Genomic DNA, 12,799 nt, shown 5'->3' with positions numbered 1-12,799 from the left:
ATTTTATTATTAATTACATTTTCATCTAAAAAAACATGTCTACTTCTTATTGAAATAAGTTTTTATCCAAATAGAAAGTTGCCGCCAAATTTTTTCTACTACTTTCAAATGCAATAAAACAATATATAATTTTTCCACATTTTTCTTAATGTTTCGTGAATTTATCTTCTATATCTTTAAACAAGCAGATGGATCCAAATGCATTTTTGCACGAATATTTATTAGAGTTTTATTAGCACATATAAAAAATTTGATTTAATTCATAATGTTACTTCTTCGAATCATCAAATTTACAAATAAATATTACAAAATATGATTTTACATAAAAATAATTTTTAAACTAATAAAAGAATTATGTTTGAATTTTACACAGGTATTCAAATGTAATAATAATAGAAAAATCTATAAAATTTATATATTTTTGGTAACACTTTGAGACATGAAACACTCTCCTCTTTAAAATAACGAGGTCACAGTTTTTGCTTTTCGCGTTTAGGTACGTAGCGCTGATCGTACAGGTGCAGCCGCTGACAAACAACATCGCCAGAAAGCATTTCGCCACAGATTCCTTGAAAGATACTAAAGTGCTTTAAACACGTGTGAAGACGAACTGCAAAATCTTCAAGTGAATGTTCCGACAGTAGACAGTTCTCTCGAAGATAAACGGAAGGGAGGATGGGAGGGAAAAGTGATGCCTCGCCATGGAATAGCGATGAAAGTCGGGAAGTTAAGCGCCTTATGGGATTCCACGAGTTCGAGGTGTTTCGTGGGAAAAGTGCCTCCTATGCCGACGTGCCTCGTGTGCGGAGATGCGCGAAAATGCGCCATTGATTTTTATCCGTGAGAAGTAGGCTTCCGGTAGCGTGGGGGGAAGGGGTACGGAACGACTACGAAAGGCGGAATGAGAGGCGGTGGAATATCGCGATAGGTAAGCAGGTGCACATTCTGACGTAAAGATGGCGAAAATAAGGACACGATAAAGAAAACCCGTCTCGAATATCTTCCACAGTTTCACAGCAGACATCCATCCCGTCGTACATAATTCACGTATGCATGCGTGTGTGCGTACGTGTTCGTGTCGTCTTATAAAAATTATATTTAGAATCGCAGCCATTTCGTGCTAGTGCGTGTTTTTCGTGCAATATTTATCGGGAGAGCCAATCGGGGTGGCAGTAAGTATTTGGATGCAAACCAACTTCTAAATATTCCACGGTAGTTCCTCCCGGTGAAAAATGGTGTAGATAGTAAGTTATTTTGTTTATCGCAAAAATTGTTCGCTATATACGTTTCACCGATAACATCCGACGTACGATCAAACGGAATCACACGTATCAACCATTTTTTTTTTTTTTTTTTTTTTTACCACGTGTATCGACTATTACTCTAAAGTTCGGTCACGAGATTCTCTACAAACCATTTTACCTAATATTTTACGTGGTCAAACGCACACGCACACGTGTGAGTTTGGGGTCACCCGTCCGAAAAAAAAGTCCGTTTTAAAAATGGATGGATGTACATGTGGCTGTACGGTGCGCGGCCACCAATCAAATTAACCCGTGCTTTTACGCAGCTTATCTCTTTTAAATATGCCTTTTTTCCCATTCGTTCGCCCCCTCCCCACCCCTTTGTTTTGATCTCCTCGCGCCACGGCGCTCCCCTATTCCGCGCGAACAGCTCGCTCGGGGCAACGTGATCGGAATGCTCATTGGTAATTCAGATCTGTCTCGGCGCGGACGTGTTCCTAAGAGTGTGTGACGGGGAGGAATAAAGATAGCAGGTCTTCTCAGAAGTCCTACAAAGGCTTACTCCAAGAGTCATTCTTGCGACAGAACTGCCGGGAAGGGTCCAGATGCGGGTGGGCTGGCTGGATTGAACTGAATAAAATATCACTTTGATACTTAAGCTCTTGCCGCGCGAAATTGTTTCGCCACTGCAATACACGCAAAACATTGATATTGCTCTCCGAAGGGACGTTACTCTCTCATCCTCTCCTTATCGCCTTTATTGAGAATATACATATAGAGATCGTATCTCGAAACATTAGCAAAAATATTAACATTTTACAGAATATTCTAGTATTTCATTTAAATATCTGAATAAAATTTAAACACAATTCACTTATTGGTTTAAAAGCTATTTAATTTTTTATTTACTCTCGAGTTTTATGTAAAATCGCATTTTGCAGTACTTATAGTTACAAATTTGATGGCAAAGTATCGTGATTAATTAAATCAAAATTTTTAAATATACTAATAAAACTATAATAAATATTTGTGCAAAAATCCATTTAAATCCACTTATTCGTTTTAAAGTTGTTTATTTAAAATTGTAGCAAAACAGTAATTTTCGCTGCAAAAACTATTATAAATCAAATTTTTCATTGTTTTCTTCTTTGCAGTCAGCTTCAAAATTCGGGCATTAGCAATCAAAAGTTTTTGTTAATTAGAAAAAAAAAGGAAAAAATTTAGAGAAACCTTCAGTTTATAAATGTCGATAACTTTTAGCTCGTACTGTATAGCCAAACTATCCTTAAAATAAAGAACAAATTTATTCAACTTTAATAACGATACACGCGCACACACACACGCTATTTTTTTCCTACGATCTAATTCAAATACTGCTTCTCTCATTCTATTTTTCTAAACGTTCATCCAGTTCGTTCGTGTTTTCAACGACTTAATATTTCTCTCACATGCAATGCACACATTCGACAGCAATTTCAACACAAAAATCCGCCGAAAATCGCAAAATAAGCATGACTCGCGGCAACCGAAAATATTCACACGCGCGGTGGTGATTCGATGTTAGAGGGGAACGCCACGTGAAAGCGGCATCAATATTTTCTCCTCTCCTCTAGAGATCGGCCCGTAGGTTTTAGGAGCCAGAAACTCGGAACGTCTGGTATTTTATATTAAAAGTCTGTCCCATGTCACCCCGGTATTCTTGTGCCATCAAGCCATTTTTGCTCGGATATGGTTGCGTGCGTGAGGGACGCGACGTTGTGTGAGGACCCCGAAAACTTCTCCGGAAATCTGGCTGATTCACTCCCCAAACGCGCGAGAAATATGCATGCCACACGTGCGCATGTCATTAGATTGATATTTATGGGACTTCATTAATTGTTTCCGAAATACCTGTCATCTAAATTGACATTCGATCTCACGATTCTCGCATTCCCTACGCGGTATTAAACAAAGTTTATACGACCGATTCATATGTACTGTCTACGTGTAGTTGAAATCCAAACGTATTTCAGATTGAATACATTTCCATTTCCCAGCGAATTAAGATTTACGGACAAAATTCCAACGGATGGGCTCCCTATATACGTAAAGCAATTACTTGCGCAGTTTTGTGGTTTCAAAACTTTATATTCTGCATGAAAAACAAATTTTTCAATTATTTAAAAAAAACAGATACATAGAATGACCCAATTGCTGACAGAATGTTGGAAATCCGTTCCAGAAATCTTAAATGCTTCTTTTCAATTAAGAAGTTAAAATTCTACTTTTAATGAAATGTTATAACAATGAATAGTCTTCAAAGTTCAAGTTAAATACACACAACTATGTAATAATATAAAATGTATTCAAAAGAGCATTTAAATTTATATTTCCCCAATTCATATTTGGAATACTGTAAGTGATTCGATCATTCGGCAACTCCGGTATAAGTATATGCCGCATCTATCAATAATTTAATTGATCGAACATTTATTATATATATATTTAAGATAAATAAATCAATATAATACCAATAAAAGTTTCATACTACCTGCTACTATAAAAAAAATTAAAAAGCATATTTTTTTTTCATTTGAAAGAAGCTTTTAACCCTTACGTTTTTGCTGTATATCAAAAGGGGCAGGATATACGGCCACTCATGAGTGGGGACAATCAAGCTAAACGAGGAATACAAGAGCAAAGCACTTGTATTTTGACACATTCCATCTTTCATTATGTACCTCTACACTTATGTATCACGAAATAACCACTAAGCTTCTTACATTCCCTACGGATAGAGCAATCATTTTACGTAGATTGTACACGGCTATTCGTAATATTGACAAATTGATTGAACTCACGATGATTTCGTTAATATTGACAGTGAAAAAGTAAAATCATAACACAATACCAATATATCATAAAAGAGTATAACAGAGTGCGAAATTCTGAGCAAATTACTTTCGCCCCTTCTATTTTTCTGACTCCTGCCGACGTGATCCTCGCGGAAATACCAGACTTACCCTATCCTACCTCAATTACAGAGAGAAAAATAATTTGGCTACTGTAGCACGGCTACTGTACTGTTTTTGATATTGCGTATTCGTAATGGCAGCGACAAAATTCAGTTGACACTAATTTTAGAAAATATTTGTTAGAGCAGAAATTGTTTTGTTAATTGTTAAAATAGAAAAAATTTCTAGGTGTACTTTTCTTTACAATAAAGTTAATTTGCTGTTAATATATTTTTTGCAAACGTTACTATAACTTTTATAATTAAATTTAAATATAATTTAAGTAAAACATTATATTTTTTTTATAAAAATAATTTTTTGTTAATTTATTTAAAAAGTTTTCTGAATATCTTCAATATTGTGCTTTACTTAATAAACTATTTAAATTATTGTTAAAAATATATTTATTATTTAACAAAAAAATAAGAGTAAATCCAAATATATAAATTTTATAACTAAATATTACTTTTTAATATTTTTAATAATATAAAATATATTATATCCTTTTCCAAAAATTCGACCTAAACTTTATCAGATAGGATATATAAATATATTCTTAATAATATAATTTTAGCAAACACTTTTACTGTTAGAGCAAACATACTTCATACAAATGGCCGTAAAATCGCGATTCAATGAATTTGTTCTTGCTACAAAATAATTTGTAATTTTATCAAACTTACATATCTAACAATTATCAACTATTATTTTTAACTAATCTCTTTGCTGTCCACACAACCAACAGATTTTGCCTCAACAACATAAAATCTATATTAGCAAATTATTTTTCTCCATATATTTGTCTTCTGCCAAAAAGTAAATTATCAGTTTAACTAATTCTTTCATGTAAAATTTAAGCTTGAATTTTTTGTTCTTCTCGATAAAAATCAGTCAATAATTAATCAATGTAATGTCAAGTACGGTATATTCGTAATACATCTCATTAATTGATTAACGATAAGCGACTCGAAAATCAAATTATTCTAATACAGCTCTGATACATCGTAATCGCATGCGATAATCAGCGTTAAACTTCAAATACGGCAGAAATAGGCGCTACGCTATAATCGGGAAGCTCAAATCTGAAGAGCAAAGCACTTCGTGGCCGACGCCATTCTCCGTCGTATGGAACGGCGTGGAAATTCAAAAGCGCATGTTTGTCGTCCACTCGGCGGACCCTTCTGGAAATTGGCCCGGTGTCACCGGAGAATTTCAGTACCCTCTCTTGTGTGCGGTCCTGTCCACGCGGGGCGCAAGAGAATCCGGTAAAATTAAATCAAGGGGCTTTCGTCCTCTTGCCCGTCGGAAAGCCGCGGGACAGCTATTACACTACGTACTTTGTACTGGTATGTATATGTATATTCGTGTAAAACCGCCGGGCGATAACTCGCATTTAAATGTTATCGATACAAGAGGCCACGGATACACGCCCCGTCCAATTTCGATAAATGCGGCGCACACTTTCAAAGATAAACGCGATATCCCTACATTAATTTTTTCTTTGCATTGTATAATGCATAATGGTAATTTAAATATAAAGTGAATTATTTCACATAAATGTTCCGCGCGAATCCCACGTGAACGTGCGCTTGTAAGTAAACCCCGAAAATGCATAAATTCTTCCAATCAATATCCTTCAAAGGATTTTATAAATTTTCTCGCACCGTTGAAGCGCTTGCGCGTTCAACGCGACGCTGTAAATCTTCGGAATCTAGGCCTCTTTAACATCGCTCGATTTTCAGGAAACGGCGAAATGGATACCGTAAGGTATATCCGTTGGATGGCTTCCAGTACGCGGCTACAGCAGCTTTGGGGTCGAAATATCGCGACGGTTGTGGGGTTAGTATTACTGATATTAGCGTCGCCAGTAACTCTTTCGAAATAGCCTTGGCACATACCAAGCCCGTGTTAAACTTCTTCGTTTTCCCGAATCGCGCCTTGTATTACGGCTCCCGCTCTCGTATACGTTCTCTGACCGGCTTCCATCGCGCCGGTTAAGCTCCGTTATTTACATATTCCGCAGACGGACAACAAACTCGCGTGATTGCCATTCCAAAGCTCATTGTATTTATGCTGCATTGAGAGCCCCCTCCCTATTAATTAACTATATTGTTCTCGCTGAATGGCGACCATATTGAAAAGCAAAATCCACGCAAAAAATTCACAAAAGATTTTCGAAACGGTGATGTATGACTGATAAACAAAATAGCTGCAGAGTTAATAGATCTTCGGAAAAACACGCCAGGAATGAAGTTCTCCCATGCCTCACTGGATACCGAACGGACGCATTTTTTTTTTCAAATTGACATCGATGTATCGGGCCGTCGATCTTTTTTCAGATTCTGTTTCGCCACATCGTACATCACTGGAAGAGGGATTGGGGACGAATGCCATCGAGCTTGAACTCTTTTCGCTCGTATGACGCTTTTCCTATTTACCTTGGTTTCCCCTCCTCCACCGCCCAAAACCATTTTCCCAGCTTTATATCTTTCTTATTTTTAATATATACTTGCTATTTCAATAACAAAGCGTAAAGGTGCACGCCCATAAAACTGTCTGCGCGACGTAACAATAGAATTCAGAATTTTTGTCTCATATGTGTTGACCGGGTCAAAGTTTCGTTTTCGTAAGATTTATTACATTTGTTATAATAAACGAAATAATACGTCGTATTTTTTTTTGGTAAATTATTCAAAAGTTTAATTAGAAAAATAAACAAAATAACATATTATTTCGTTTATTATGCTATCGCACTGCGAAGAGATGTTAATAAATCTCTCTCACATATATTTTCTTTGATATTTTTTTCAGAAAAACATACCAAGTTAATATAAATTATTTAGCTGGAAAAGTAAATCAAGCTAACGTGATTAAAATATAAATATATTGTAATTACTTATGCGTTATTTTCCGTGAAAATTCCATGTACATTTTATGCATGAAAAAGCGTCAGTGTTCTTATTTGTAGAAAATGTTTCCTTCGCAAACGAAGTCATAAATTATTTCTTCGTAATATGATTATATCGAAAGTATAACACGACATTTATGCGCACTTGCTGATATACGAGAAAGATTTTTTTTTAATACAAAAAGTGGGGTAGTTAATATGACGTCACAATATGACATCATATTACAATATAAAGTTACATTTTGCGATACGTTGATTATAAACGATCGCATGTAATTGTAAACGACAAATGATAACAGTGCAAGATCAACCTTAAACGTAAATAAACGATGCAACTCACCAGTCGTCGAAGTCCGCAGAATCGAGTTGCCGGAATTACGAATGCACTTAGTTTTGTTAGCAGCACCGTTTCGCCAAACTATCTTGACGTCTGAAAAGGTGACACGTTTTCGTCAATTAACAATCCAAGGAACGTAACGGGATGCAAATTAGCTGCTCTACGCACTTTGCACTAACACGACGTCACTAACACGCTGTCTTGCTGACTAAACTTATCACGTTCATTTCCACATATCACCACAATTCCGTTATGACATTTTATACTAAATAATGTTCAGCCTCACAATATCTGTCATTAAAAGCACATAAGGATCGCGGGTCAATTTCGAATACTTATGTATTTTTTAATGTTCCTAAGTTAAGGGATATAATGCCTCTATATAAGCACGCACATCCATAACTAAAGTTGATGTGTTACATTATCAATATTATCTCCTTGCTCGTATCTAAAGTTGAACCTCTCGAATGTAAAACAAGTTCTACAAGCAAAATATTAATCAATCACCTGCTAGCACGATCTATCTTCGCTGCAAATATATTAATTTGCTTTCCAGCATTTTTTTTTTCTAACGAAATAAATTATACCGATAATAAGACGCGAAACCAATTCACCTTGCTGAACCGGTCGAAAAATATTTCTCAAATTAAAACACGATAATCCAGCATATGCGCAAGGACACCGTTCACGTCGTAACGTTTGCGTTGAGAGAAATTCAGATTACCTCTATTACCGTTCAATATAATCAACCATTACAATCGTTGAGCTTACAGCTACCTATAAACGCAAGCTCTTTTTATTGGTTATTGGTCGCGGTCTCTTTCGCGCTTGCACGCGAGCCCATTCACTGTGAAACAATGTCGGGTAGACGGTTTAATTGCGAATTATCGAGCCATTGCGAAATTCAATTGCCGTGTAGACTCTACTCACGAGTCTCACCCGCACGCGTCGCACACACAGGTGAAATCGTGCGTACAAAACGCCTCGCCGTTACCCGTCGCGTGTCCATACGATCTTTCGCATTTTCCTGACGGAATTTGGTTTGATAAACACACATTTTATCGTTACTCGCGGACACGCGTTTACGCCCGGTTTACGTGACATAAAGTACTTGGAAATGCGTATGAACGTTGTCTCGCGCAGCAATGATAGAGTTCTTTTTGCATTACACATCCGTATTATTAAAAATTGCAAATAATAAATGTACCATTAACAATTGTAAATAATCACGACAAAAATAATATCTACAAATTATCACAAAAACCTTTAATCGATAAACGATAAATAACATTCTACTTGTGCGTATTATTTTACACTCATATTTTATCCTGTATAATGATAAATATAAATACGAGCTTCTTAGTAAAATATTTCTTGTCAATTCGGTATATTTATAGATTACACTTTAATTTTAGTTCGATTAATTGCGTGAAAAATATTACTTCCAAACTGGATGTCGAAATATTTCAGAGTATTCTTCAAATTTTAGAAAATAAAAAAAATACAAGCGCACGCAAAGCAAGGAATATTTAATTTTAATTTAAATATTTTGAATTATTAAAAGAATTTTAAATTAAACGGTTGGAAGAAAATGTATTTTCATTTAAAATATTTCATTAAACCAATTTTCTCTTAATTCAACTTAACAAAACGGTTCAAACGTTTTATTTAAAAAGTCAGAGCTTCTGATGAACACATCGCAAGCTTTAAATATTTCATTTTACAATTCGCCATTCGACGAAGAAATATTTTTCTGTATGCGATCTGTGCTTTCAATAATTCACTATGATGATGGAAAATCCACTTTTTTAATTAATTCGATTATAATTATATTTTTGTTAACAGAAATACCTGTCATTCATTATTAATTAAATTTTTTTACAATTTGTAAAAAGACAGTAAGTTAATTCATAAAATATTAAAACTTAATATTCTGATAATTAAAAACCGTTTCAAAATGCATTTAGTAGTAACTAATTGGAACTGAAATTAACGTAATGGATTAACTATCATTTTAATCTTTTGAGCGGATCGTTAATCACAATGATGAAATACGACAAAGGTGTATAAAGGATCGTATATAAAAGATCAATTCCTTGTTAACATATACTGTGCACAGTATTTGCCGTGCATTGCCCTGGAAGCAACGACCTCTAATCCCTGATAATTAATTAACAACAAGGCATCAACTCCGCGGGACCAAATGGCTTCGACCTTGTTGAATTTCAAGCTCTAACCCTATAAACGATTGAAATTCCATAAAATATAATGAAACTGAGCTTTCACCTCTACATTCGCACGAAATGTCAAAACTGATCAAAGCACTTTCAGGTTTCTTCACTATTTCATCTCTCGATAAAGGGGCACTCCAACCAAAATGATCCAACCAACGCGAATCCCAAAAACTCGCACTTAGTCCGCACGAATTCCAAAGGAGAAAGAAACGCAACGCGGCGATCGACAGGTGCTCCGAAAAGTTTGCCGGCGATCTCGCGACGTCTCGATCGTTCCGCGACGACTCACTCGTCGATCTCGCGGGAAGGGCGCGCCGATCGATCGCTCGCAAACGGCCCGGGATGATGCACGGCGTCCGACGATATGCACACGCGTTCGTCGCGGAAATACACGCACTACCGCGAACCCGCGAAGTGCCCGCGAGCGACGCGAAAGGACGAATGAGCGGAAGCTCTGCGCTTGAAAGCTCGCAAGCCCCACCGCCCTTTCGGCGCGTGCGGACTGGAGCAAACTTGACCGATCGCGAGCGACCGACGCCGAGGGTGCACGAAGAGCAATGGACGGGGAGGGTTTGACATATCGCTGCAAGATAATTAATCGGTGGAAATATAATGCCTGATCAAGAGTGCAAAGCTCTCGCTCCTTTTTTCTCGCACGGCGCGCGGATTCGCTATATATGCGCGGATCTGAAAAAAAAAAGAAGAATTCCGAACGAGAAGCAGCTCATGATGGACTGATGGCGCTATTAAGTTCTTCATAAAAAAATTATTAAGCTCCATGTGAGTTTATTTAATTTTTTCGCCCGTTTTCCCTCGTTTTTATTAAACTGCTCTTTCTTCTGTAAAACGTCAAATAAAACGAAAAAATTTGTTTGGAAATTGTTGGTAAACATGAAATTCTCTGCCCGTGTTCATAAAAATATACCGAGCGGTGCAAAATGATCAGAGTGTATGTGTAGCTTACTGTAGTAGCTAATTTGCGTTTACCCAGATAGAAGACGAAATTATAAGAACATCATAATGACGTCATTAACAACTTTATTTTTCACTTATAAGTTAATAAATGCGCTTGTGACATTTTTATGATGTCATGGAATCCCAATAAACGCATAATATTATTTAAATATTAAATATTATTCTTGAAATATTATTAAATATTAATAAAAAGTAGTTATAATAGTTCACTCCTCATAATATGATGTGAATATTATATTAGAAGTAAATAAAATTATTTACTTCAATATTTTAAATTATCGTGAATATTATGGCTTTCAAATGTAATAATAATAAAAGTTTATGAGTATTTTATTCATAATAATTCACATTAATTTTTGAACAAAAGTAATATTGGTGGAATTTTCATAATATCCGCAGATTTGAAACAATACATAATACTACCAATATTATATAAAACGGACATGTAACATTAATACAATATTCTCATAATATTAAAAGAAACATTCTCGGAACAATATTCTCGAAATATTATTTTAATTTTTAACAATATTCGTATAATATTCTAGAAATATTGCGTACTTAAAGGGATAACAAAAAAGGGACTTTTTACACGATTATGACTTGTGTTCTACCCGGGTACGTGGAATGTTTGTGTTATGGAGGAAGTGACTCTAAACTCCTCAAATTCTGAGACTCTTTCTAAATCCACTTCGTCGCCATTCCGTTACAATATCGTGTGATCCGTTTAAGATACGGGCTTTTACTTTTCGCGCAGCAATAAAAGGAGACTGCCGCCGGATCGATAAAGCGGAGCGACAATGAGATAACGTTTACGTGTCCGCCTGGAATCCACAGGCAGCATCGAAAAGCTCCGATTCTCCAAGCATGCTACCAAGCAGGCAATTGGTCGGTAACCAATTTACGACTAGCGCCAACCAGCGACCGGTGGGCGGTATTTTACGTCTCGTAAAAAAAAAAGAAGCCGCGAGGAGAGGGACGAAAGGTGAGAGCAAAAAAAAGATGGCTCGCTCCAATCGAATTCATTTCCATCCGTGCACAAGTACCGAATCTGCCGGCTTGGACGAGCGATTTCCTCGTGCGTAAAATTCATTGTCGATACCCTTCCGGTTGATCGTGATAGTGAAGCACGAGCAACCAAAAGCGAGAACAAAGAAGCTTACGCCGAAAGCGAACGGAACGGATATCGTCCGATCCTTCACTGTGAATTTTTAGTTAATCCCGCGGGATGACGTGCCCGATGCGATTGACAGCTAGAAAACAGCAAAAGGAGAACAGAATAGATGTTTAAATGTATTTAGACTGTAAACGGGTGGCTAGGATTTGCGGGAAGCGTACGCGGGTAAAATGCAGCAAATAAGCTTCGGCGGAAGCTTCGACCGTTGATGAATACGTTCTTCCGCGGTCGGATGATTAAATACCGACCGTTCGTACTGGCTTTGATCCCTCCAATCAGTATGTTGCAACATATTCTAGTAAAGTACGTAACCCCAGTACGCTTCAAAGTTCCCTCGCGCTTTCACGAAACAAATTAAAATATACTTTGAATGTTTAATGCTCAGACACCTATCCTTGCCCACGAGGGTATGACATTTTTCCTCTTTCGTTCAGCTTACGTCAACTTCGCTCTACAACGCTTTGAAACTCGCTAGAAGTCTACTGCAACAGACAATACTGACGGTACAAAGTTCCGCGGTAATTAGAGAGATGTCTTGCCGTCAGGGATACCACCTACGGCTTTGTTTCGCAAAAACGCGATATTCAGATCCTTTTCTAATTAAAGCTATTTTTCAACGGGTTATATTTTTCTCAGACTTTAATAACACGTAGAGAAGAAGGTGGTGAACTCATTTACATTTTATTCAATAACTTGGTTAATAATCTATACTTTATGTTGGTATTTAACCATTATATTTCATCATAATATTGTTTAATAGATTCTAGACTAAAAGTTATGACATATTTATTACTTAGAACGTGATTTATAAAAATGTAACGACACTGCGATGGGACGAAGAGAAACAGAGGCGGAAATATGGCCAATACGGGTCACCATCAAAATAAATTTAAACAATTGGTTTTGTACAAAAGAACACATTGTATTTTGT

At 36.4% G+C, this 12,799-nt stretch overlaps 1 protein-coding gene across 6 annotated transcripts in view; it reads right to left on the bottom strand.

Moving 5' to 3' along the window:
- LOC105198139 (TWiK family of potassium channels protein 9) overlaps positions 1 to 12,799 on the bottom strand; it is a 428,118-nt gene that overhangs the window by 377,286 nt on the left and 38,033 nt on the right. For 2 of the 6 annotated variants that reach the window (XM_026135519.2, XM_039452967.1), the window contains exon 1: positions 7,486 to 9,016. The gene's annotated coding sequence lies outside the window, so the exon portion shown is untranslated. Of the gene's footprint in view, positions 1 to 7,485; positions 9,017 to 9,768; positions 10,170 to 12,799 lie in introns of those variants that run through there. The other 4 variants (XM_039452969.1, XM_026135520.2, XM_026135522.2 and 1 more) reach the window with 4 other exon arrangements.

The sequence above is a fragment of the Solenopsis invicta genome, chromosome 8, assembly GCF_016802725.1.
Source record: "Solenopsis invicta isolate M01_SB chromosome 8, UNIL_Sinv_3.0, whole genome shotgun sequence".
In the NCBI taxonomy this organism is placed as follows: domain Eukaryota; kingdom Metazoa; phylum Arthropoda; class Insecta; order Hymenoptera; family Formicidae; genus Solenopsis; species Solenopsis invicta.
This window is presented reverse-complemented; position numbering and strand designations above follow the sequence as displayed.